Source organism: Rousettus aegyptiacus, unplaced genomic scaffold (genome assembly GCF_014176215.1).
Source record: "Rousettus aegyptiacus isolate mRouAeg1 unplaced genomic scaffold, mRouAeg1.p scaffold_m13_p_2, whole genome shotgun sequence".
Classification (NCBI taxonomy): Eukaryota; Metazoa; Chordata; class Mammalia; order Chiroptera; family Pteropodidae; genus Rousettus; species Rousettus aegyptiacus.
Window position 1 is genome coordinate 160,585,977 of NW_023416295.1, and position 26,559 is coordinate 160,612,535.

General features: G+C 35.8%; 1 protein-coding gene across 6 annotated transcripts in view; it reads right to left on the reverse strand.

Annotated features, from left to right (window-relative positions):
• The window catches only part of ANKS1B (ankyrin repeat and sterile alpha motif domain containing 1B), an 818,845-nt gene that overhangs the window by 522,719 nt on the left and 269,567 nt on the right, over positions 1 to 26,559 (reverse strand). The window lies entirely within an intron of this gene.

The window sequence follows — 26,559 nt, forward strand, 5'->3', positions numbered from 1 at the left end:
GACAGAAAAAGTTGAAAGTCACATGATATCACTTATATGTGGGATATAAACCTAAAAGCAACAAATTAATAAGACAAACAGAGACTCATAAACAGGGACAATGGACTAGTGGTTACAAGAGGGTAGGTGGTGAAGGAGGAGGGGGGAGGTAGCTGGGGTAAATGTGGTCAAATATAGCGGGGTAGGGGTAAGGTGAAGTGGGCAAAGGAGATCAGAGATATGGTAGCTGGAGGAAACTGGACTTTGGGTGGTAAACACACAATAGAATATACAGATGTCGAATTATAATGTACAACTGAAAATTATGTAATTGTATTAACCAATGTTACCCCAATAAACTTAATAAAATTTTTTCAAAAAAATAAAATAAAATAAAAATAAAAATACCAATTAAACTGTTATATATAAGAATAAAAAAATTTCTACTTGGTTCTTTTTCAAAAAAAAAACTGTCATCATTTGGCATTTTTCAGTTTCCTAATTTTTTCAAGCTTGCTTTTATTTATTGAAAAATGTTAAGCACAGTTGTTTTTTTTTTTTTTCTGAATCTGAGTCTGATAATTCCAATATCTTAATTCTTCATGAATCTGTTTCTCTGTACACTGTTTCATTACTTGTCTCATCTTCAATTCTTTGTTATACGTTACTCAATTTGGGGTTAGAATAAGATATACAACATTAAATAAAACTTTGTCTTTTAGCAAATGTTAATTCAAAAAACATTCAAATTTACATTCTAATTTCAGATGCTGAAATATGTGGAAAATTTGCCTATTCAATGTTAGACAATTTATTTAAACTCTCTGGATTCCATTTTTCTTAACTTTAACAATAAGAATAATTAATATCTATAATTCTAGGGTTTATGTATGCAGATAAACTGAGAGAATATGCATGAAAAAGAACTAGTATGTTATCAAGTGCAGAGTATAGGTTTAATAAATTTGAGTTTCGTTTTCCCTATTAAACCAAATATCAGAATTAAAATAAAATGCGGAAGATAAAAAAAACATCCAGAGGTAAAAGCAAGGAAAAAACAAGTAATGCTTTGTACATAATACATCTAGAGTAATAACTATGAGTAATTGGGTAGGATTTGAGGCATCTTTTAGCTAGTAATGCAAATTTAATTCTGTAGGGACAGAATTAAATTCCAGGAATAAGGGGTGATCCCTTGAGGAATGGTTCACTGGAAGGACCGACCCTGTTGACTGCCTTTTCATCAAAGCCAAAAACTGCTGGGTGGTACATGTAGACTGTAAGGCAAAAGTTTATAAGTCTTCCTTTTAAGTAACTTAATACATAGTATAAGACAATGGTCAATAGAGTACTAAATTACTTGGAAAAGACTATAAGTGTCTCTATCTTCTGAATCCATAATCTGTACCATTACACTGATAATTTGATTTTATACTACCTTGCATTGTTCATTATCTCTTCCAGACTAGGCTATATTTTTTCAGAGACTTATGTTTCTCTTATCCCCCCTCCACCCCTATAGCTCTTGGCTCAATACAGTCCTTTACAAATACTAAGTGAAATAAAGTGAATAGAGCAAAACCTGAGTGTCAGTGGCAACCATCACAATCCCCTTAGCTACATGGAGAAAGGTGATCTGGCTTTTATAATTTCATGGTCCTTTTAGAGAAAACTTCAATAAAAAAGCATATTCTAGGACATGTGTAAGAGTCTTAGGAAACTGATTTATTTCTAAAATAGCTTTATTATATTATTTATTTTAAAAATGTCAATTATCCACTGCATTTGCTGAACAACAGCTTATATCCAAGATAGTTTTACATAATCAACCTAAATTTCACACCGGCAGCTACAAAACATTACTGATGAAAATGAAATAAGGTGTGTAAAAACTGCTTAGAGAAAATTACTGAATATGCTTGTAATTTCAGATTGAAACAGAAACTTATCTCCGAGTCAGATTCCCTTTCTACACATTAAATTATGCATTATGATTGTCAGTTTTCTCTACAATAATAAGCTTGGGGAGAAAAACTTTTAGTTTACTTGAGCTTTTAGGAGAAAAGTATCCTATGAATACAAAATAATTCAAGTACGACAATGCAGTGTAGAATTTTAACATCGTTCCCTAGCATGTACTGGACAGTTAAAATGCACCAGAAACAATGTTAGTTGCTAAGTCATGGACAAGTAGGACTGAGATTACTTCTGGCTGGGGATTTGGGAAGGGTGTTATGGAAGAGGTGGTGATTAAGGAGATCTCTGACAGATTAGTAAAATTTAGAATGAAGTAATAGTGGGAAGGGCAACCCAAGAGTTGGGAAAGAGATGAGAAAAATGTAGAGAGATGGAAAAGAGCGATACATTAGTTGAATGAGAAACAGTTCGGTTCAAATAAAATATAATACTCATCAAAATAATACTAGGACGTGGAAAAGCCATATACTATGAATTTAGGCTTTGGAATCAGACAAATCCAAACTGAAATCCTGCCATATTTAATCTCAGTTTCCATATCTGTGAAACAGTACTTTTCTCATAGTGGTATTATAAGGATAAATGAAGTATGTGTGTATGTATGTGTGTGTTTAACATATTGCCTGGCACATAGTAAGTACTCAATAAAAGTAGCTATTGCTATATATAATAATAATAAATATAAGTAGATAGGCAGCTTGAGGTGTTACTGTGAAAATTCTTGAATGCAACACTGATAATAAAGTAACTATTTAATAATTATTACTCTGGCAATTCATAAAGTATAATTTTTTATTGTCGGCAAACCTTTTCTGCAAATGGCCAGATAGTTAATATTTTAAGTTTTGTAGGCTATAAGGTATCTTTCATAACTACTCACCTCTGCTGTTATAGCACAAAGGTAGCCATGGGCAATACAGAAACAAATGTGTGTGGCTGCGTTCCAAGATAACTTTACTTTAAAAAAACAAGCACAAACCAGAAAGGTTGTGGACCCCTCTCATAAGTGCTTCTCATAAAAATGTTTTCCCTTTTATAGAGAAATCTAGAATGTTATAATTAATATACATTTAATTCTTCATATTCATATCACATATGAACACTATTCTCACTATGTAATTAAAAACTAAGGTTTTCATTATGAAAGTAGAAATGTATTTATGCAAAAAAAAAATAACGTCTAACACAAAGGCAGTGCTTTGTACACAAGCGCTCAATAGATGCTCATCGGATAGATAAAAAAACAAACAAATAAGACTAATCGAATCTTTTTATTCTAAAGTAACTTTGTTTTAGTGATGGGACACAATCTATCATTTCTGAGAGTGACAGTATAAAAAACATGAGTAAAATAGTCCCAATATCTTAGGTTTTAGTATCTTCAGGGAGAACATACCCACTATGAACTAGTTGAGGAAGTTAATATTTAACAATTATTTTAGAAAATTATTTAATATTCAAAATACTACATTTTCACTTTCTCCTAGAATGTGTATGTGTGTGTGTGTGCGTGTTTCTAAGAATTAGCAATTCTATTAAATATACTGAAAACTAAAACACTTGAACCTTCTTTGCTATCACCAACAGTTTTACATACTCCAGTCTTAATGAAGCAGCTACTTGACTGGTTAAAATGTGTGATATGCAGCTGCAAAGAAGATCCTGATCAATCCCTCCCTTCCTCACAGTATTCTCGTTTTGTTAAATCTCACCTCTAGAGTGTGAGCTGAACTAGTTGATGAGTTTCTAACAAATAAACACAGAAGTGATGAGAGGTCATTTCTGAGATTAAGATTATTAACAGACTGAGGTCCTGTCTTGAGTTTGCCATCTGGTGCTCTCACTCTCTCAGGTATTTTAAACTGAGGAAAGCAAGCAACCAACCACACTGTGAGAGGCTCACGAGGCATGGCAAGAACTTAAAACCCTCAATTCTACAGCCCACCAGGAACCATAATTTATCAATAATGACATAAATAAGCTTGGAAGTGGATCTTTGAGGCCCAGTCAAGCCTTGAAATGACTGCAGTTCTGACCAACAGCTTGACTCAGAGAGACCCTGAACCGACCACCCATCTAAGTCCCTCCTGGATTCCCGACCCACAAAAACTATGAGGTAATAAATGTTTGCTGTTTTCAGCCACAAGTTTTGGGGTAATTTGCTATGCAGAAAAAGATAGTTAATAGGTGAGACATTTGGCTAACATTGATAACATGGACAACATTTTAGATATTTGAACTATAACAATAAGCAGACTCAGCCTTGTTTTGAAGTTGCTGATTACTTAATGGAAAATATAGTATTAAAAAATTGTATTATGCATGCTATGTATCAGGTACTATGAGAGCACAGAAGAGTGAGCCACTAAATAAGAAGACCAGAAAAGGAAGCTAGGTTAAGGGTAAAAAGAGAAAGTAAAGAAGAAAGATTAAATCATTGCCTTGAAGAATGAGTGCCACCAAGCCTTCAAGGAGGGAGAAGCATTCCAAACACAAGAGAACATGGAATGGGGCAGAAGCATAAAACCACATTATGCCTTTGGGTAACTATAAATAGCTCAGTTTGGCTAGAGCGCAGGACATGTGTGGAAAAGTGAATGGTGATGATGTTGGCAAGATAAAGTATTAAGATGGAAAATGGAAAGGTGTATGAAAAGAAAACAAAATTGGTAAAAGACTGAACTTTTTATTTAAAAAAAAAAGTCAGCAATGTTGCATTTCTAAAATTGTTTTCCTCGATGCTATGGTCAAATATCACTTTCATCTATAAAAAGAACAGAGTGCAAGACTATCGTCACTTTAAAAGTCTCTACATGGAAAAGGCCACATTTGTATCCTAAAATGTGGAATGATTGGCCAGCCACATCAAGCTGACATTCAGTGTTTGAGCAGCTCCAATCTGTAAAGACTTTTGGTCTTACTTATATCAGAGAAGTTCTAAAGAGTCGACAACTCCAGGGCCGAGAGAACAACAAGGAGCCCAAGGTCTCAATTCAACCACATAAAATAGTCCCATGAATAGACCGTGGTGGGACAGACTCTATCCGCTTATCCCCTCATTCTTGTTCCTGCCCATTCCTCAACCATGGCAGGGTTTTAGCATAATTATGATAATTACGTAATTAGAAGTATGTTTTAATTTGTGAACAAAATCGTAGAAGAAAGCTTATTTATCTTATAGATTCTGAACTCCAAAGAAGTTCAAAAATTGAGGAGGAATGAGGACAGTCACTGACAGTAGAATTTCACCAACCTCCAGCCATGATGGTGCCAAGAATGACAATTCCTTGGCCTTGATGAGTGAGAAGGAATAGATTCCTGGGGCAACACACAGTTAAAAAAAAAAAAAAAGGAAAAAGAAAGGGAAAGGAAAGGAAAGGAAAGGAAAGGAAAGGAAAGGAAAGGAAAGGAAAGGAAAGGAAAGGAAAGGAAAGGAAAGGAAAGGAAAGGAAGGAGAGAGAGAAAGAGAGAGAGAGAGAAGAGAGAGAGAACCTTCATATAACATTCCGTGCATTCGCTCTCTCTCATACTCTCGTCTCTCTCTCTCTCTCCTCTCTCCTCCCGCTCTCCCTCTCTCTCGCGCTCTCAGATCTACCCTCGCTCCTCTCCTCCGCGCCTCTCTCCTCTCTCTCTCCCCGCCCTCCCCCCTCCCCCCTCTCCCCTCCCTCCCGTCCCCTCCCTCCCAAAGACATCGAAGAAAGAAAGAAAGAAAGAAAGAAAGAAAGAAAGAGGCTGGAGAAGATGGGACCCCTCCTGAGCCTAGTTTTTAAATAAAATAATTTGCCTTATATTGGCAATACATTTATTCTTTTTTTCTTTTTCTCTAATATATTTGCGCTTAGATTCTCACCCAGATTTTTGTTCTCTGGGATCTATTAGATTTGAGCCCATTTGGGGTCTTGAGCTTTTCCTTTGGTCTTGACAGTAAATTCCCTTTCCTGTTTTACTCTCAGTGGTCCCTAGTATTCCTTTCCTCTATCTCTCTACTCATTCCAAAATGGTGTTTACGCTAAGCTGATCAAGCCACATCCAGCACTATTATGCCAGGCCAGAACCCCTCCTAAGCAGGCAGTGACTCTCCATTAAAGCGAGTTAGAAAATGAACTTGCTAAAACCCCAGATGAAACTTATCATAGTAGCTGGAGATAAAAATGACATTTATTTTTCCATACAACAGGCCTAAATTCTAGGATTCTTTCTTAGTCATGTAAAAATGATACCATCAGCCTCTGCTATAGTCTGTTTTGACTCATGTATATCATTTATTAAACTCGTATTTACTTTCATATTCCTCAAAGCCTTATCACATGTTTCCCGATATTGCTTTCCACCTCAAACCTATCACCTTGGAATCTTCAGTTTCTTTATAGATGTTTAAGCAATCACCCAAGCCCAAGAGCCTTCTGACTTCTACTCATATGATCTTTGCCTTAACTCTTTTCAGGTTTCTATGCATAAGGCTAAGCCATGAACTTTGTTAGGAACAGCAACTGCTTCATATGGGCATCTTAATCCCTAAGAACCTATTCCATAGACACATTATCCAATCATTTTAACTCTCTTATTTTCCTTACTCATGCTATACCTATTATTCAGCCCTACCGAGACCTCTAATCTTTTCATTCATCTGTTGTCATTCAGTCTATGAACCCTTTCAACCTTCACGTGTTTGCTTATTCAGCTGAGACATAATGATCCATCATTTAATAACTCTCTTGTCAATAAATACATCTATCCTTCTTGTCATTTTGCCACAAACTCTGAGCAAAACCTTAATCCTATTTGTAGTTAACATCTTAATGTGCCCCCTAGATGTCCCTTCAGATCTGAAGGGGAAATGTTTGAAGAAGCTATTTAGAGTGTTGCTGGCAGACAGTCTTCACCCTGTTTGGGAACTGCCTCAGCTGAAGAGAACTGCCTCCTTGACAGAGCAGGACCAAGGCTCTACCTAGTCACCAATTTGGGATGATTTTGAAAAACTATCCCAGTTTTACAGTTTCCTGGGGAGTCTTTGGAGTCCTATGATGAGAATTCGTTGCAGACTAACTTCTCCTTCTGCCCTGTTCTGTTTCCCTTCCACATTCACTGTTTCCAAGAGCACTCATAATTGATTTCCTATATGCCGATCTCCATCCCAGAATCTGTTTCCTGGTGAATCCATCCTGGACTGGACTCAGTCAAACTGTTCTCAGTGATCCCTTCTGCAATTTTTTCAAGAATCAACTACTAATCATTGAGGGAGAAAACCATTATTCAACTGCTACAAATTAATGTTATCAAATGATTTGATATGCCTTTACAAATCATTTCATGTGTTAAAACAAAACAAAACAAAACAAAAAACCACAGTGCAATAGAAATATGGACCAAAACCATCAAGAGGCACTTTACAAAAAAAAAAAAAAAAAGTACAAATAAATGCCTAAACCATTTTCTCAACCTTTACTCAAAACATTGTATGGATGGATGGCATAAACCTTTTGGTTTTGTGTTGTTCTGATCTATGTGAAACATGGTTAAACATTCAAAGAGCTTAATATGGCATACTATGGTAAGTGAGCTCGATTTTATCATAAGGTACCACATCCTATTCCCATTTTGTTGTAAGTTCTTACAGGAATTCATATGGAAGGATCGAAAAATCATATACATTTCTGCATGTGTATCATATATATATATATTCTTACACAAATGGAAGCATATGTACTTATGATACCAGTTGATATTGGTCTTATCCAGGCTTTATTTTATGTCCCTATCTTAGTTTCCCTTTTTTCTATCTTTCTTTCCAATTTGTGTTAGGAAGCTGGGTTTTATGTTTTATCATGAATTGATTAAGTAATTGTGCTGCAATTAACATAAAACTTCCCTTTAACTAGATTGAGCAATGAAGACATGATTATTCCACTTAACAGGAGCCTAAATCAGGGTGGCTTTAGGCGCTAGACATCAGAGCTCTGGCCCCTCTCCTCTGTGACTCTCTGGGCTCTGCCCTCTTCCATGCAATGCTTCATCCCCAGGCTGGGACCAAGATGACTGCAGCATTGTATTAGATATGATAATATCAAAATGAAGAAGAAGGCCATCTCTTCCTTGTGTCTTTCTTAAGAGTCTTATTAGTCAGATTTGTTATCTAACCCAATTACTAACAAGAGTTGGCTTAGACTAATGAACCCTTGGAAACAGGGTAGAGATGACCCCTTTGGGAATGTGTGGCCATGTAGAGGACAGTGTCTACATAAAAAGCCAGGATTCTGCTAAAGAACAAGAAAGGTTTATGAGAATGGGGAAAGTCAAGGAAGAAATGGTAGGCAGGCAAGTATATACTAGACCTCATAAGGTTTCTATCCCTTCTACAATAAGGCAAGAGTGCAAATAAATACATACTGACACATTCAAATTTATTCTTTATTACCGTCTCCTTTCCTGCTAGACCTTTCTCTCTTCTCTCTCTCTCTTTTATTTCCTCTTTCTACAAGGCTTACCATGATCTGCTCCCTCATACCCCTCCAGCCTCCTCACATTTTCTACATACTCAAAAACATTTTTTTGGCCTTGAATATCCTTCTGGTCTTCATTTGCCTCAGGCCAAGAATTGTCCTCTAAAAGAAGACTCCCTTGGAACATGTAGTGTGAAGCTGGGAGGAGAAAAAGTGTAATAAAGAATATATGCAAGTGTGACCGAGTGCCCTCCTGTACGGTCTCGTGGCACTCTGTGTACTGCTGCATTGACTATTTGTGTGTTCCCTTTTCACTAGGCTGTGATTCCTTTCGAGGCAGAGTGTGCCTAATTTGTATTTATATCACCATCACCCATTACAGAAAGATTCATTTTATTAGAAGCCAGGACTCAATTTGTGAATAGTCAGAGTATTATGGACAAAACAATATTTCATGTACTTTAAAAAAATGTGTTCCAGATCATTTACTTATTATTTTTGATATGTTTGCAAAGTACTGGCAAGAACTATTTTCAAATACTCAGAATTAAGTAGGTTAAATGTCCAAATAAAATAACTTTAAATTGAAATCATTTAATTCATTCCTGTCATATTTAACATTCTATTAATTTTCTTTTAACAGAATAATATTATTCGTAAAAAGAGAAATCTTGATAAATTTTCCTAACATGAAGAAAGGAGCTCATAAACCAAAGACATGAGACACTGGTCTCATCTTTATTATGATGTGCAGTAACAGCCATGAGAGTTATTAAGTATTGGGCATTAAACAACTTACAAATTCTTGTTCATTAATAACCACTGATCTCAGAAAAGCATGATCATTATAAATAAGACTTCGAGGAGTGACTTTCTATCTTTAATTTCTTAATACTATGGAAGAAAATGGGGATAGTAAATCATCACATCATGACTTCTTTAGTTAGAAAGTTTGATTTTCCTCTTAATTACTACTATACTTCAATTTAAATAAATTTAGATTTTATGTCAAACTTTGCCCTTTTTGAAAATCTTGGTTCCTTTGTTGTAAGCAAAATTATTATCTGGGAAATCTATCAATTCCCCTAGTCTCTTATTTTTTCACATGTGATTATAGTTTACTAGATTATTTCTTTTACATGCCCAATGCAAGATATGCTGTTACATATTAACAAGTATGTGCACGCAGGTACACATACACTTAAGTTCTGAGAAGATACTGGTCATATAAATTAAACACGTGCTGAGAATTTTATGGAATCAATGGTCTTTTTCTTAAAATGTCAGTAAATTCTAAGAAAACTGAATGGAAATCACCACCTATATAAAGAGAGTTTTGTTTGAAATCTATATTAGCCAGGAACCCATATTTACATTGGTTCTCTGGTATTTTAGTATAAAACATAGCTACAAAGTAGCCTTACTCTATTATTATTATTATCTAAACTTATATTTCTCTTGATATGCTGTTATATTCTTCAAGTTATGTAGATATTCATGATGACGGACTTCACATATTGTAAGAGAAATATATTGTATGGAATTATAATTTATTTAGATATACATTGGAAAAGTTATATTGCACTCCATAACCTTTATAAATCACACTGAAATATCTCAGGACTCCCACATAGTAAAAGGGAACCGAAGTATTATTTAGCCCTAACTCATCTCTCTTTCTCTTTTATACTCAGAGCAGTTGTAAAACTTGGAGCAAATATGTCCATTCTTTCCTATTCTAGAGATAATTATATATTCATACTGGTGTCCTCATTTCTTCCTTACTGAAGAGTCTCTCTGTCCAGGTGATAGTATCACTAAACAGAATTTTCTTCAGTCCCATTGCCTAGAGATATTTTCAAATACCATTAATCCCAGCACCACTCAACTCCTTTAAAGGCTGCTCAAATTCAGTAAATTGTTACTATGTCCCTTTAAAATCAGTGATTCTTTTGCTACACATTACACAAAATTTTTGTTTGAAACTTAAGTGCATTTTGTTGTTGCTGTTGTTAACAAAACACTGCTCGAATATTAGCTACAAAGCCATATCTATTTATAGGTAGGAAAGTGTCTAATGAATGGAACTTTAGAAGCCCAGAAGTCTTACTTTTTTCAAAGAAAGAATTAGGTGACACAAAAGATCTCAGAGCTTCTAATGAATGTGTGATAAATTTTATGTACATCTTAAGGGACTTCTTTCACAAGGAACCAGAAGTCCTTTTGTGATTACTTAAGCTCAACACTTATTTCTGATTTGCAGAGTTGGTAGACATTAAACAACATTTCTCTCTCTCTCTCTCTCTCTCTCTCTCTCTCTCTCTCTCTCTCTCTCTCTCTCTCTCACACACACACACACACACACACACACACACACACTTGCGCATGTGCACAAAACTTTTAAAGTGCTTACTCTTTGGTGCCTTGTCAATGGGAAAGAAAAATATTGATAGTCCAATATACTTAAAACTCCAAGGTATAATGCAGGTTTTTCTATAATCTGTGAATCCTTGCTTTTCCTCAACAATAACAACAAAATCATTCTAGTAAAAGTAGAGACAAATTTACATAGGAGAATGAACTATCATGAAGTTTTTCCACTGTTGCCACAATCCATCTTTAAGCTGTTTAAGTGGTCCATATAATAAATGCACAGACCTAATCATCACGGTAAATTCTAATCTGACTTTAAAGAAATATGTCATAAACTGAGATAAATTTATCTTTACCTCTGAAATGTCAGGAGCTTATTAAATAAGTTTCTCCCTTCTTTCTTTTCTATCTATTCAAGAACTCAGAAAATTATATTTCCTGCTATTTTGCTAAAATAGGTATCTGCTTCACTCCTCGTCTTTTACTCTGCTGGCTCCCCAATATCTCAGCATGGCAGAGAGGACTCTTCATAACTATTCTCAACTACCCATCTCCTCCTTCATCTCGTTCCACTGCCCCTCACTCATCTTTTACTCTAGTCACAAACCACCCATTCTCAGAACACATCTACTTTTTCTGCGACATGTAGGTCCTATTCCCCATTGTATGACAGCTCACTAAATAGCTTGCCAGGCTCAACTCAGACATTCAGTGAGGTCTCTCTGGCTCTGTCAGTAACTCTCCGATGGGCCCTGCATCATTTCCCCATATGTCTAAGATTAAACTTCTCACATTATAATTATTCATGCGTAAGTCTCCCCATAAAGAGCATGAGCTCCTTGAAGGCTGGAACCTTTTTTTCACTCTCTTCACACTCCCAGACCTAAGTCCTAGGTGTTAAATTAATACCCGTATGCAAGATAAGCATATCAACTGATTAGATACTTCAAAATAGTAAAGGAAAAAAATAATCTTAGTCCCATATTTTGAGTGAGAAGGATTTTAAAAAGCATTTTAGGGTTTTTTAAGAAGGCATCCAGTATTAATAAATCACTGAGTGATAGCAATAATGCTGCCATCGCTAATATCCTCTACAACCAACTTTCCTATAACATTTATAAAAGTTTCTGTATCAACAATGATTAAAATAAAATCTGTACTTGATTTTAACAATGTAAAATTGTGCATGAAAAGACTATCCAGAAAGGCAGCACACCAAATGCTAATAATGCTCAGCTCTGCTCGATAAGATTATGGATTATTTTTATTTTTAAAATATTTTTTCTGTTTCTCAAATAGTCAATGGGAACTATTACTTTGATCTATATGCATTTGTTTCACACACTGAATATTTTCTAAAAAGCATTACAGATGCATTTAAAAATCTCACTTTTACCCTGTCATAAGTGTATTTTCCCTGCGCCTCTCTCAAGAGTGAATCACTATTGCTAAGTTGGTATGTATTCTTCATCATTGTCTTTATAATTTTATTATTTATATTTACACTTATCATCTACATATTCATTATATATTAGATATATATATTTACATAAATATGTTATGTATATACTGAATCTTGCTTTTTTCACTTAATGTTGTTTTCAAGATATATCTAAGTAGATGCTTGTAAGCCTAGTGTTTTCATTTTAATTGACACATTGTGTCCTATTGTACTAAAATGTACTCTGTGATTTTCTTATTTATGAACATTTTGTTTTTCCAAAATTTTTTATTCTTACAAACAATGGTGCAATGAATATCCTTCAAAGTCTTGAGAATTTTGTTTCAAAGAAATGTATCTAAAAGGAGAATTGCTGAATGGGAGTGTATGTACATTTTAAACCTTTAAAAATATTGTTGAATTGTCCTCCAATGTGGAATGTCAACTTACAATCCTATTAGCTGTGTACAAGAGTTCCTGTTTTTCTATATTTTTGTGATACTTGACACTAACAGAACTTTTGTGTAATTCCAGGATGGCTATAAACTGGTATTTAAGGGTAATCTTAATTTAAATTTTTCTCTTACCGGTGTTAACTACATTTATTGGCCATTGCTCAGCCATAAGAAGAGATGAAACACTGCCATTTGTGACAACCTGGATGGACTTCGAGATAAACAAACTAAGCAAAATAAGTCAGACTGAAAAAGTTGAAAATTACATGATATCACTTATATGTGGGATATAAACCTTAAAGCAACAAATGAACAGGACAAACAAACAGAGACTCAGGGGCATGGACAATAGACTAGTGGTTACCAGAGAGTAGGGGGTGAGGGAGGAGTGGGGAGGTAGACAGGGTAAAGGGGGTCAAATATGTGGTGACAGAAAGAAATCTAACTATGAGAGGTGAACACATAGTGTAAATAAATATATATATATATATATATATATATATATATATATATATATATACGCCTTACTGTGTACAGCTGAAACTTACTGGATTTCATTAACTAATGTCACCATAAAAAATTAATTTAAAAAATTCATCTTCAGTTAAGTGCCTTTGCCAATTGTTTCAATGTTTTTGTTTGTTCTTTGTTTTGTTGGTTTTTGTCCTTTTCTTATATGTAATATTAATCCCTTTTCAGTGTTATGTATTGCAAACATCTCTCCCAGTTTGTGGCTTTTAAAATATAATTTTGTGTTATCTTATGCTAATCATGAATTTTAAATTTTAATGTAGTCAATTTTACCAATCTTTTTCTTAATTATGTGTACTTTCAGTCGTTTAAGAAATCCTTCCCTAAACTAAGATGATCATGTAAATTATCTCCCTTAATTTGTTAAATTGAGGAAATATATTGAGAAATTTTTCTGATGACTAAAATATCCTTGAAATTGAAAGGTAAATCCTACTTAGTCATGATGTATTTTTTAATCTGGTTTCAATGTGGTAATATTTTGTTTAAAAATTGTGTACCTATTTTCATACCAGAGGTTACCTCATATATGTTTTCATTACATTCTCTTTTTCTAGTTTTGTATCCAAGTCATATAAGCATGAAGTTGGTAGTTTATCAATTTTTGCATTCTCTTAAACAGTTTGTACAGCCTTGATATTATTTATTCATTAAAGTCTGGTAAAACCACCCTATCAAACCATTTTGATCATCTGTTTTGGATATCAATTCTCTTCTTTAAATGTCTATCAGTGTATTGGGTTAGAATTGGTAATTTGTATTTTTTCAGAAAATTGTACATTTGACTATGATCTTAAGTTGTTTTTGAAATAAAATCATTCATCACACCATCTTATGTCTTCTTAATATCTTTTCTGAGTCTTTGGTGGTATCTCTTTAATCTCAATAATAATAATTTTTCACTTCTTTTCTCTCGGTCAGTCTTGCTAGGGGGTGTATTCATATTGTTAGCCTTTATAAATATTAATTGCCACTATGATTTTGTTTTAATCCTTAAGTTACTTTAAAATGTATTCTTTTTTTTAGTTTCCAAACTTATGGGTGAAGGCTCTGGAATGATGGTTGTTTAGAGGTGCTTCCCATACATTCCTACAACCTATCTAGCTAGCCCAAACCCTGCAGCTCCTAGAGCAAACTGGCAAATTGTATCTGGAAGGAAGAACAAGAAAGCTGTTACAGGACTATTTCTCTTCTGAGATGGGCAAGAATCTTATGACTAGTATAGGAATACCCACGGGCAAGGTGCAGAATGACGTAATTCCAGGGAAAACTTATACAGCAGAGAATGTGGTACTCCAAGGGAAATGTTGACATTGTCCTACATAGTGTACATGAACGAGTACACCATCCCCATGGCCCTAGGGAGCCAAGTGCTCTAATGTGTCGTCATCTAAAATCCTGGGAAAGTTTACAGACAAACTTTCTCCTGGTGTCTTGACAGGCGATCAACCTGTCTATTGCTATACTGTAGTCCCTAACAGAGAATTCTAAATGCTCCACTCTTTTACAGACTGTCATTCTTTAAGGCATTGAAGCAACTAAATGTTAGCCCTCAGGAGTAGACCAAAAAACAAATACCTAAGAGGATCCAGCAACCAGAGAAAGAAAGAACAGAAAATTGAGAATGGATTGCTAACAAAATACAGCTGCTAGTAGAGACATAAGAACTTTTAATACGAATAATAAGAGAGCCTGAAATATTAAAGGATAAGATTAAAAAAAAAATACTTTGTGGAAAACAAATAACCAGTCAAAAAAATTCAAATGACTTGAAGGTAAGGATGGTTTATTGTTGAAAATTGAATTGATGTTCTTAGAATACAAAGTGGAAGAAATATTTCAAATTGCAAAGCAAAAATAAAAGATGGAATTTATGAAGGCAGGAATCCAGAAGACCTATTATGCAAATAATATGAATTCCAGAAAAAGAAAAAGAAACAGATGGAAACATAGCAATAATTAAAAAGTACAGTTAAAAATTCCTTTAGCTAATAAAATCTTTAGTCTGCCTGTTACATTTCTGGCAAAATTAATGAAAAAGATTCACATATATTGTCATATACGGAAAAAAAGCTCTGTGTTCCAAGCATAAAAGAGTTATCATACGAGCTTCCAAAGGGAAATAACACATTTTTTACAATGGACAAAGCCATTGGCATTAAACTTTTCATCTCCCACACTGAAAACTAGAAGATAATGGATTATTATCTAAGGAAAATACTTAAGAAAGAACTCTGGATAGAACAGGGACTTCAAGATAGGTGATGTATAAAAGAAACAAATAGTGATGAACAATAACACTGTATATCTAACTATAACTATGTAACTGTAGCTATATCTATCTATCTATCATTACCTATCATCTGTCTATCTATCCAATAGACTCTCTGATAATGGTTAAATAATTAAAATAAGATTTCCAAATTTAAAATCTCAATATACATGAGAAATGCTGTGATAAATATTATATTAAAATTCTAGAAGTTCAGTGTTTGGAGGAGAGAAGGAAGAAGTAGAATCATTCTATACCTACCTCTGAGAAGAGTTGAAAGTAGGAAATTAAAATTATTGTAGAAGTCCCATGTTATAAGGAAATGTTAGAAGCTGCTAGTTGTCTCCTAATATCTGTACTTTCCTTATTCTACAATAATTGAACCCTCAGTTTTTAGTTGGACTCAAGTCTACCCTGATTCCCTATCTTCCTCTACAGGAAGTGTTGGTCATGTGACTAATGTTTGCCTAGTCAAAAAAATGTGTGCAACATTCAGTTTAAACCCTTAGGATCAAGGTATGTCTTTCTCTTCCCCTAATTCCTGTTCCCTCTAGGTGGAATGTGATACAGTGAGGGTAAGGTATGAATGAGAATAACAAGCTGAGGCCAGCAAAGGAGGGGTGAGGAAGCCTGGGTCTTTGAGCTGATGGAGTCACTAAGACAACCCTGGACTGCTTATACATAGAATGTTACATAAGAGAGAAATAATATTCTAGTAAAAAAATTATCTTTCTAGTAAAAATTTCAGATTGATTAGAACATTTCCCAGTACACTCCAAAGATGAACACAATGTAGATTTATTACAAGCCTTAAACAAGTTTCCAACTCTTTCTATTGTGTTTAAAAGGAAAAAATTGAGATTTATCCTGTCAAATTAAAAAAAAAATCTTAAAATTGCATGCTTACATAGCTAAATAATTAATTTGTAGTGTATTCAAATTCAAGTGCTGTCATTTTCTAGCAAGTTCTAAACCTTTATCTGACTTATTTCCCTTATCTATAAATAGGAATGATAATACTCTCTACTTCAGAAATAGCTTAAGAGTAAATAAGTTAATATGCAACAACTAAGAATTCATAGCTATGATAGCTATTTTTTTCATTAATATTTACTGAGTGTCTTTTATATGGCAGTGATTTTGCTAGAAGTTATGGTTACAATGACAAAGAGATAGGCAAGATTTTGACCTCTACAAGACAAATAGCTGAAACAGATATTAAAATAAAGGACCCCAAAATAACTATGAAATTTCAATCAAAGTAAGGGTTATCAATGAAAGAAAAATTAGAATGTGCTAAAAGAGTAAGAAAACAGAGGTATCCATCCAAAAACTTGGTCTGGGGCACAGTATGTGCGTGCCCACAAAGAGGGTTTCCATGAAGAAGAATAGAAATTAAACTACTTGGAGAAGAAGGAAAGAGGACAGTAAGAATACACATTTGTTCAGGTATGTGAAGGCACACAGGTAGGAAGAAGCTTGCCCCTATTAAATAACTACGAAAAAAACCTAAAAGTCAAGAGGGCCAGTTAGGAATGTGGAGACTGGTGAAGGATGAGGCCAAATATGAGGGGGGTGGGGGAACACCTCATTCACAGACTTTTGAACCTTATTAGGGATTTGGGTCATTTTTCTAAGAGTAACGAAAATAACATGTCACTACAAGTTTTTAATCAGAGGAGTGTTACATTCAGTTCTGTGGTTTTTAAGATTACTTTGGTTGCAACATAAATAATAAATTCAAGAAAGACAAATAGGACAATTAGTATTTTATTATTAAAACAATCCAGAAGAGTGGTTGGTGAAAATAGAGATTAAGAAAAGCAGATGGATTTGCGAGATAGTTGGAGATAGTAAGTTACAGAATTAACCCTCACTCTACTTTGTATTCCAGTTAAGAACCACAAGACCTGGCTATTGATTGAATATAGGAGTTGATGGAGATGGCAAGAATGACACCCAGGTTTCTGCAGTCAGATGAATGACTAAGTCATTTACTGAGATAAGGAGTCCTGCAGGCAGAACAAGTTTGATGGGAAAGATATGAGTTTATTTTTGAATATGATAAGGTCACAGTGTCTTTGACTCATTTGGGTGGAGATATTCAGTAGATGGATGGATGGATGGATGGATGGATGGATGGATGAACCTGGAACTGACAGAAGTGTTCTAAACTGGAGAGAAATATTTGGGACTCTGTAGCACACTGATTGTAACAGAAGCCATACTATGGAGGAGATCACTTGGGAAGAGAGAAAGGTAAAAAGACTAGGGAGGACTTTGTCTAAGCCTTGAGGAACTCCCAACTTTTAGAACCATGCTGAAAAATGTCAGTTGTCAATAAAGAGAGGAAATGGCATAATAAGATAAAAACCTTTCTTGGACAGCAAAGGGAAAAGGGTGTCAATATGAAGATATCACTAAACTGTGGAATGCTGCTGAAAGGTTAAGAGATATGAGGATTGAAATTAAAAAATGGTAATAACTATATATGCTGCCAAGTGGGTACTAAACTAGTCTAAATGTCTAAACACTGTATCTTACACCTGAAACTAATATAAAATAATATTGAATGTCAACTGTAATTGATGAATTAAAAAAGGGTAGGGGAAGGTGAAAGAGTAAGAGGTTCAAATATCCAGGTATAAAGCATATAAATCATAGGGACGTAATGTATAGCATAGGGAATATTGTCAATAATATTGTGATCACGTTGTACAGCTTCAGGTGGTTGCTGGACTTACCATGGTGATCACATCTTTAGGTATATAAATGTTGAATAACTACGGGGTACACCTAAAACTAATATAATATTGTGTTAGCTACATTTTATTTTAAAAAATTTTTTAACTTGGCACACTGGCCAAAAGCTAGTTTGTAATAATGTCGTGGAATAAAAATTGTGCTTCGGAAGGGAAAAGGGGTGGCGGGGGAAGAGAAATGAGGATTAAGAAACGTCCTCTGAATTTTGTGACATCAAGGTCATTGGTACCTTTAGAAAGCGCATTTCAATGGGACAGTGAGGGATGGAAATTTGACTGAAGTGAGCTCAGAGGGCAAAGGGAAGGAAGAAAACGTGCTGAGAATGTGGAAGGATAGAGAAAAGAATGGTAGACGAGGAGCTAAGCGGAATCAGGGAAATTCGTAGTTGTTTATTTGTAGCTTGTCTGTAGTTTTTGTTTTTCAGAGGAAAAAGGCTTGGGCAAACTCAAATGTTAATGTGTATGATCTAGTAAGAAGGACAATTAAAAACACAGAAGAGAGGAGGAATGGATGAAAGGGTCAAATTCCTGAGAGGGCAGAGGCATGGAGCATAGAGGATTGGAAATGACCTTGGATCAGAGGAAAACCTCATCTGTTAAGGCACAGGCTAAAACGGTGCAGGAGCAGTTGTATTTGCAGACTTGATGGAGGATATTAACAAAGTTCTAACTGATGGCTTCGATTTTCTTTATTAATTAAAATATGAGGCCATCTACTGGGAGTGAGAGACAAGGTAGGAAAAAGAACCCGAGGTTTAAAGAGAGGAAAGGAAAGAGTGGAATGTGACAAGGTGAGGGAGGTCCATCTGAATTTGTTGAGCATACACTTATGATTTAACGAATGTTTTCCTCATTATTATACATAGTCTGACATTGTAGGAGAACCTGTGTCCCATAGGAGACCACATATGACATCATAGAAAGCCTATATCTCCCATATCATCACATTTTAATAAGAGTTTATTGTATTTTTAGAAACACTATTCTATAGTTCATGTTATTCATATGCTGTGTAAGTATAACTGATTTGAGGGAAAAAGAGCATAATTTTTTTGTTGTTTAGGATGTTATTTTTCCCATATAGCCAAATTTTACCAATTTGAGCAAACTGAGGTGATTACATTTTCAAACTGGTAAACTGTCCATATAGATGAAAGAGTAAATTTATCAGAATTTCCCTGCAGGTACTGCTGTCCTGGTTTACTCTTTTTGCACCTCTATAAACTGACGGGTTACAAATTTGCAACATACCAATCTGCTTTAATAAACGGCTAAGACAGCACTGAGCACAGAACAAATGCCAAATAAATAATTGCTGTTTGATAAAAATGGTTCTTATCAGCAAAGCCAGTATTTGTATGTAAAAAAAAAAAAAAAATGATTCCAAGGGGTTTAAAAATAGTTTGCTCTCTTAAATGAGTTAAACATACCCACAGAAATCATGTTGACACTACCCATTTGCTAAGCAGAGATAAACATTAGCCCTAGTCCAGTCTGAATTCTTTTAATTTCAAAATTTTGGCATTAAAATTCAAAACGCTTCACCATTTCAAAAAAAATATTTTGGTATAAATAAGTTACAGAATCACCCTCACAACTACCTATCTCAGGATATTGGGGGAGGTGGAGCGCAGTGTGGAGGATTATTCATCAGGTGACATTTTCATTTCAGGCTGACCGCAGCCAGTTAGCATATTAGCAAATTGAACAGAGGCACCCATGACCCACACTGCCTTGGCATGGAACTACCGATTGTGTCCTTTTGATCAGAGATCATTTATTCTCTTCCAAAAAGATTGGAAACTGTCTTTACTGGTGTTGTTATAAATTGCTCATTATTCAAAATGGATTTATTGAGCATCCATAGTGTGCAAAGCCTGCACTAAGTGCTTCAAAATAACAGGTTGCCTAGTTACCATAAAATGGAAAAATTCCCCTGCGAAGGTTGAAATTAAATGAAAAGCAGATAAGAAAACATTATGTTTGATGGCATGTGACTATTTCATAAGGGCTTCTTCTACCTTTACAGCCATTTTTTTTTAAAGATAACATTCATTCATCACTAATTTAATTATTTATTCATTTCTGCAACTGAGTCACTATTATGATTATATAAGGGACTTTTTCCTGATGCGGTAAGGGAACAAATATGATTCAGTATTGACTGTATAAACATGAGTCTCAGACAGCAAATTTACCAAGCGACTGCCGGACTTCTGTTGCTCTTTATTTAATGAGCCTAGTATTAGAGCAATATCGTTCTTTACTCCATATGAAATCTGTAGTCGCTGAGGCATTATTAGGAAGATGCTCCTTGGAAACAGTATCCCTCATTTTCCGGTTGAATTGAAAAATTTTGTTGAACATAGATTAACAAAAAAAACGTTGCTTGATATTTAAATCGACCCAGTGGATAGAATGAATTTTTTCTCATGGTCAGGATGAAATATATTTCGCACATCTAGTTAATACATAGAAGAGCCCACAGAAAGGTAACTTACGTGTATAATTAACTGTGATTTTCTGAGGCAATACATACTTTATCCCTATAAAGGACACTGCCAGTCACAACCAAGACCCTCAAGTCTCTGAGATAAGCAGGCCAGGCAGAGTCTGTCCTTAGAGGCCTAGGCGGTCTCATTCACTCCTCCCTTCTATGTAGCACTGAGTTTGCACGCTCAGTTTTGGTTCTTACATTCATTTCCTAGAGCTGCTGTAACAAAGTACTACTAACTGGATATATTAAACACCAGAAGTTTATTGTCTCACAGTTCTGGAGGCTAGACAGCTGAAATCAGGTTCGGCAGGGTGAGTTCCTCCCAAGGGCTGTGAGGAAAGACCCGTTCTAGGCCTCTCCTTGGTGTGTAGATGGCCCTCTCCCCCCTGTGTCTCTTCGCATCATCTTCCCTCTTTGCATATCTATCTCTGTCCAAATTTCCCCCTTTTTATAGGGAAACCACCAGTTATGTTGGATTAGAGCTCATCTAATGACTTCATTTTAACTTGATTATCTCTCTGACGACCCTATATCTAAATTCTCCAAATAAGGTCACATTCTGAGGTATTAGGTGTTAGGATTCCAAATAAGAAGAGAGAGACACAATTCAACCACAATAGTACCTCTAAAGACCTGGTCATCCCTCAGTATCATCCCTCCTCTCCTCTCTTCTCTCCTCTTCTCTCTCTCTCTGTCTCTTTCTCCATCTCTTTCTCTCTCTCTCCAGAAGCTTCTGAATGCAGTTACTGTGTGTGTAGAAATCTGCATTTTGTCCATAAACCTAAGCCATGTTAACCAAAACTATAAAACACATTCCCTAAGACACAAATATTTAGTTCCCTAGGTTATTCATTTCCCAATACTTGGAATCCCCAAGGAGAGAATGGATGAGTTTCACTCCCTGGCTGGCAATCCCACTGTCCTAGCCACCATCATTTCTTGCTGAGACTACACATTGATCTCCTAATTAATCTTCTTGCCTCTAGCTTCACCTCTGTCCAATCTATTCTCTACATTGCTTCCAGAGAGATCATTCTAAAACAAAAACATATCAAGTCACATGTCCACTTAAGTCTGTCAGTGGTTCACTTTTATTGTCAGGTGAAATCCAAACTTCTGCATGTCACTTCTCGTTCTCTTATGCTTTTTTCCCCAATACCATTCTATGCTCTAACCATGCTAAGTCGGGCATAGTCTCTAAATGTATTATGTTTTTCCATGCCTATGGATCTCTGCACCCATGGTTCCTTGCCCTTGAGAGCTGTCCACCTCTTGTTCATCCAGCTAAGTCTTCCTTCTTTGAGACTCGGATCTGGCCTGGCGGTACTTCCTCCAACAAGCCTTATCCACTCTCTCCTCTCCTTCCCTCCTAGAGCACCTTACACTAACCTCTCTCTTTGCACTTATCAACACATTCTCAGCTCCTAAATATCAAGGCTGTACCGTTTACTCTGTTTCTTCTGTAGCATGTAGAACAATGTCTAGAACACTAGCGGCACTCAAATGTATACTGAGTGGATGAGGAACCCACTCAGTTCAACTGAAGGCGTCTGAAAGACTCATGTGCATCGAGAGATGTCTCCACATCTGGAAGTTCTACTTTTAGTCAGTGAAAGACTTATTAACAAAGAGAAAACATCAGTAACTCCAAGAGAAACCAGTAACTTCCCTGAATTCATCAGCTTAGTTAGCTGTTCCTAAGGGGAAAAGGAAAAACTAAGGACTAGGCATAGCAGAATGAGAGACTTGGAAGTAATTGGGTCCATGCAAAACCTAAGCAAAAGGTTAATGCAATCAGCAGAGGAAAAAGACAGTTTCCTCATCCAGCCAGAGGACAGCTATATTGATGTTCTCTTCAACCTGCTCTGGTGCTCGTGGAGGGGAATTCCGTGGCGTTCTAGGTAAAGTTCCATCTACAAGTGGAACAGAAACTTCTCTGACTTGTATTCATCCTTATTTCTATTATTAAAAAAAAAAAAAAAAAAAAAAAAAAAAAAACTCTTCCATTTTAATGCTGGATTTCCTCACCCCTAAAATCCACAATCACAGCCCAAAGTGCAAAGACTACCAGTAGTTATAATTTAAAGTCTGGGACAGCTGAGCAAACTGGCTTCTTTTAAACTGAATCCAAATGACTGAACACAATTGGGAAAAATCGTATATTCACACAAATTAATTCTTATCCCACTTAAAAACCAATAACAACAAATGACTTAGGCATTGTGGGATTCTGTATTTTCCAAAAGTGGATGCAAAAATATCTTCTTATAATGTAACTTTAGTGATGATTTTCTATAAAGGATCATGGAGGATTAAATTTCCTCCACTTAAATATAGGCAGCCTCTCGACTTCAGTGGAAGTGATGTTGCTTTCTGAGGCTAAGTCATAAAAAGTAACAGAGCTCTGCCTCATTCCCTTAGGTGTCTTGCCCTGGGAACCCTGACACAAGCCATGAGAAAGTCCTAGTAGGCTATGTCAGCTATCTGAATAGGGACTGATCTTGAACATGGATCCTCCAGCCCCTGGTGAAGTTGCCCCAGTTGACATCACTTGGGGCAGAAATAAGCTATCCTTGCTGAGCCCTCCTCAAATTACAGATTTATAAGCAAAATAAATGACTGCTATTGTTTCAACTCATTAAGTGCTGAAGTGGTTTGTTATGTGGCAATGAATAACCAGAACAGATTCTGAGACTTGGAAATGAGATACTGCCACGACAAAGGTCTAGAACAAGTAGTATGAACTGGGGAATTGGACAGCAGGCAGACGCTGGAAGGGCCACGAAGCGAGTGACTGTGAAAGGCTAAAGGGCCTTTTGGAGAGGATCCGGGAAAGCCCAGAGTTACGAGAAAGCTCTTGGTGAAGGTTTAAAGCGCAGCAAATGTAATTGGAAGCTAAAAGCAGGGATTCACATGTCAGGTAGTAACGGAAAGTTTGGCGACATTGACATCTGCAGTAACATGGAAAATGGGAAATGAAGCAAATAAACTCTATGATCTAGCTAAGGAGATTTCCAGGCAGAATATTTAAGGTGTAACTTAGCTTCTTCTGGCTGCCTAGGATCAAGTGCGAGCAGAGTGAGAACTGAAGAATGACCTGCTAAATCAAAGAAGCCAGGAATTTCTGGGTCTCAAAACAGAACTGGTTCCTTATTTCCAGTTGCTCCAAATGGCAAAAAAATAAATAAATAAATAAATAAATAAATAATAAAAATAAAAATAAAAAAATAAATCTCAAATTAATAAGGCCAATGATCAAATCTGGATGGGACTACAAGATAACTCATTAACATCTAAGATCTCAGATAGAGCCACGCAGAAACTTTAAGCAAAACAAACAGGCCCTCTAAGGATTTTTAAGGGCATGCCTCATAGATCCTCCCTATTCGACCAAAGTGTTTCTAAGACTCTCAAGAACATTGTTGCACAGAAGTTGCATAAGGAGCCCGAAAGACAGAACAGCTTGTATTGGCTTGATTGGGAAGGGATAGAGATAGTACAAAATGAAAAGAGATCTTTTGACCCCTCAAATTTTACAGGCAGAAAGCAGGTGAGAAAGATACTCAGCTGTAAACACAGGTTACTTTTTATGGAAAAGAAAGAATGACTCAGAGGGTGGAACCAACGGCTACAGAGAACAAATCCAATGCCACAGGACTGACCCTTAATCAAGGAACTATGTCTGATTAGACTGATAATTGCCATAGGCTTGTGACTGCTGTGTGTCCTGTTTTCCCTGGGTTTGAATGAGATTGTCGACTGGCGTTTTCCTATGCCTATGCCACTGTTAGGGGTGGATAGGAGAGGAGATTGGTAACTCATCTCCTTAGTTCACAGGTCATTGCCAAGAGGTAATCAAGGATTCATATTGTAAGAATTGCACCAGGGAGACTCACGGGCACCCAAACTTAGACTTAGGGCTCATGCTGAAACAGGCTGATGTTTGAGGGTTTGGAAGGAAGAAATAAATGTGATTCTGTGACTTGCATATGAGAGGATATAAATTATTGTGGCTAGAGAGCAGACTGTGGCAGAGTGCATTTTCCAAAAATGACATAGTATCTCCCATTCTATATTCTTAGTACAAAGAGACTTTGATGCTCCTGCCATCAAGAACTGGGGTCCCTAGTCCCTCCCCCTGAACCTGAGTGGGCTTGAAACAACAGCAGAAATGACAATCTGCGACTGCTAAGTCTAGATAATAATAAATATGATAATAGCTTCCACCTGCCTCTTTTGGGACTCTATGGAGAAAGAATTCCTTTTAGAATCTTAGTGCTGGCCAGGCACAGAGATTTATTTTCTGTTAACAAATCCACAGAGGTCTTAAGTATCAAAGTTCAACAGCAGGTTCAGTAAATTCCCTCAGGATAAAAGTGGTTTTAGTGCTCCACTGGTTTCCCGCCCTCACCAATGTTTTGGCTTGATTATTCTTGTTAACCGTCTGCCAAAAAAAGTTCCTAATTTAAATGTTATTCAGTTTATATTATGTTCTTGTCATCTTTCTGATTCTTTTTCAAAATTTCTTTTTCTGTATTATCATTGACTATGTTTATGTATTTTAAGCAGGAGAGTTGTTCTGAGCCTAACATCAGCCTTGTTATTCTGTCCATGTTTGTCTGTTTTGTTTTTTTTTTAAATCTCTATGTCCTCAGTGTGTAGAATGGTGCCTGGCACGTGAAAGAACTCAATTAGTTTTGACCGTTTAATGAGTAAATTTCTGTCTTCTCTGACTCTTTCGTTCCTGCGTCTACCACCCAGGCTGATCCCTACTTGCAGTGCCCTAATTAAAGCTCTTTTACATTTTCATACACATATGCCTTCATATTCCTATGTTAACTGAGCTTTCCCCTGATCTTCCCACTATTTCCTGTTGCTTCTCCTGTGAAAGATTTTTCATTCTTATCAACTCCCATAGTTTGAGATCAGCATTGTCTTCACTCTATGTGACTACTTCTGGATTCACTATTCTTTTGCCTTCATCCAAAACCTGCTGCTCTTCTGAAGATTATGCTGTCTTACTGTCACACTATTTTTCTGATTTTATTGCTGTCCTATGTGAAGTTTCAGTCATACCTCCACACTTCTTGAGGGTTCCAGTGCCCAGTTCACAATTTCTACTCTATGTCATCCCCTAACATAATTCAGCAGTATAATGGGGTACTTAAGAGCACAGTTGGACAAACCAAGTTCAAGTCCCAGATCCACCTCTGATTAATATGTAACCATGGAAAGTTACCCAATATTTCAGTACCCCAATTTCTTCATCTGTAAAATGGGAATAATTATATTACTTTACAGCATTATAAGAATTATATGAAATGATGTCTATAGGCCACTTAGAATAGTACCTGGCACACAGTAAATGCTAAATAAACTTTAACTATTTTCATTATTATGCTCTTACTTCATCTAAAAAAAAATCTTCCTTCTGCAGCTTTATGACTCATACGACACACTAGCCTCAGTGCCGCCCAAAACCTATTTGTTCACCTCTACAAAATTCCTTAGTTTATCATCTAAAATGGCATCTCTGACTTTTATTTTAACGCTTCTCAAGATCTACCTCTTCTTTCAGCCAATGACCTTTTATCTTAACCCAAAAATTCAATCTATTCGGAAATTTATATTTCAGCATTTCTCTATTTATAACCATGCTCTATTCTCACTTCTACCTGGGGAAAGCAAGGTCTGTGTTTCCTTAGACTAGCTTAATATTAACTTCTACCTGTTCTGTTCAGTCTTCTTATTTTTTATCTTCAATCTCTTCGTCTCCACCAGAAAATTCCTCCAACCTCTAAACTTGACCAAGTCTTAGTTATCTTAAAATAA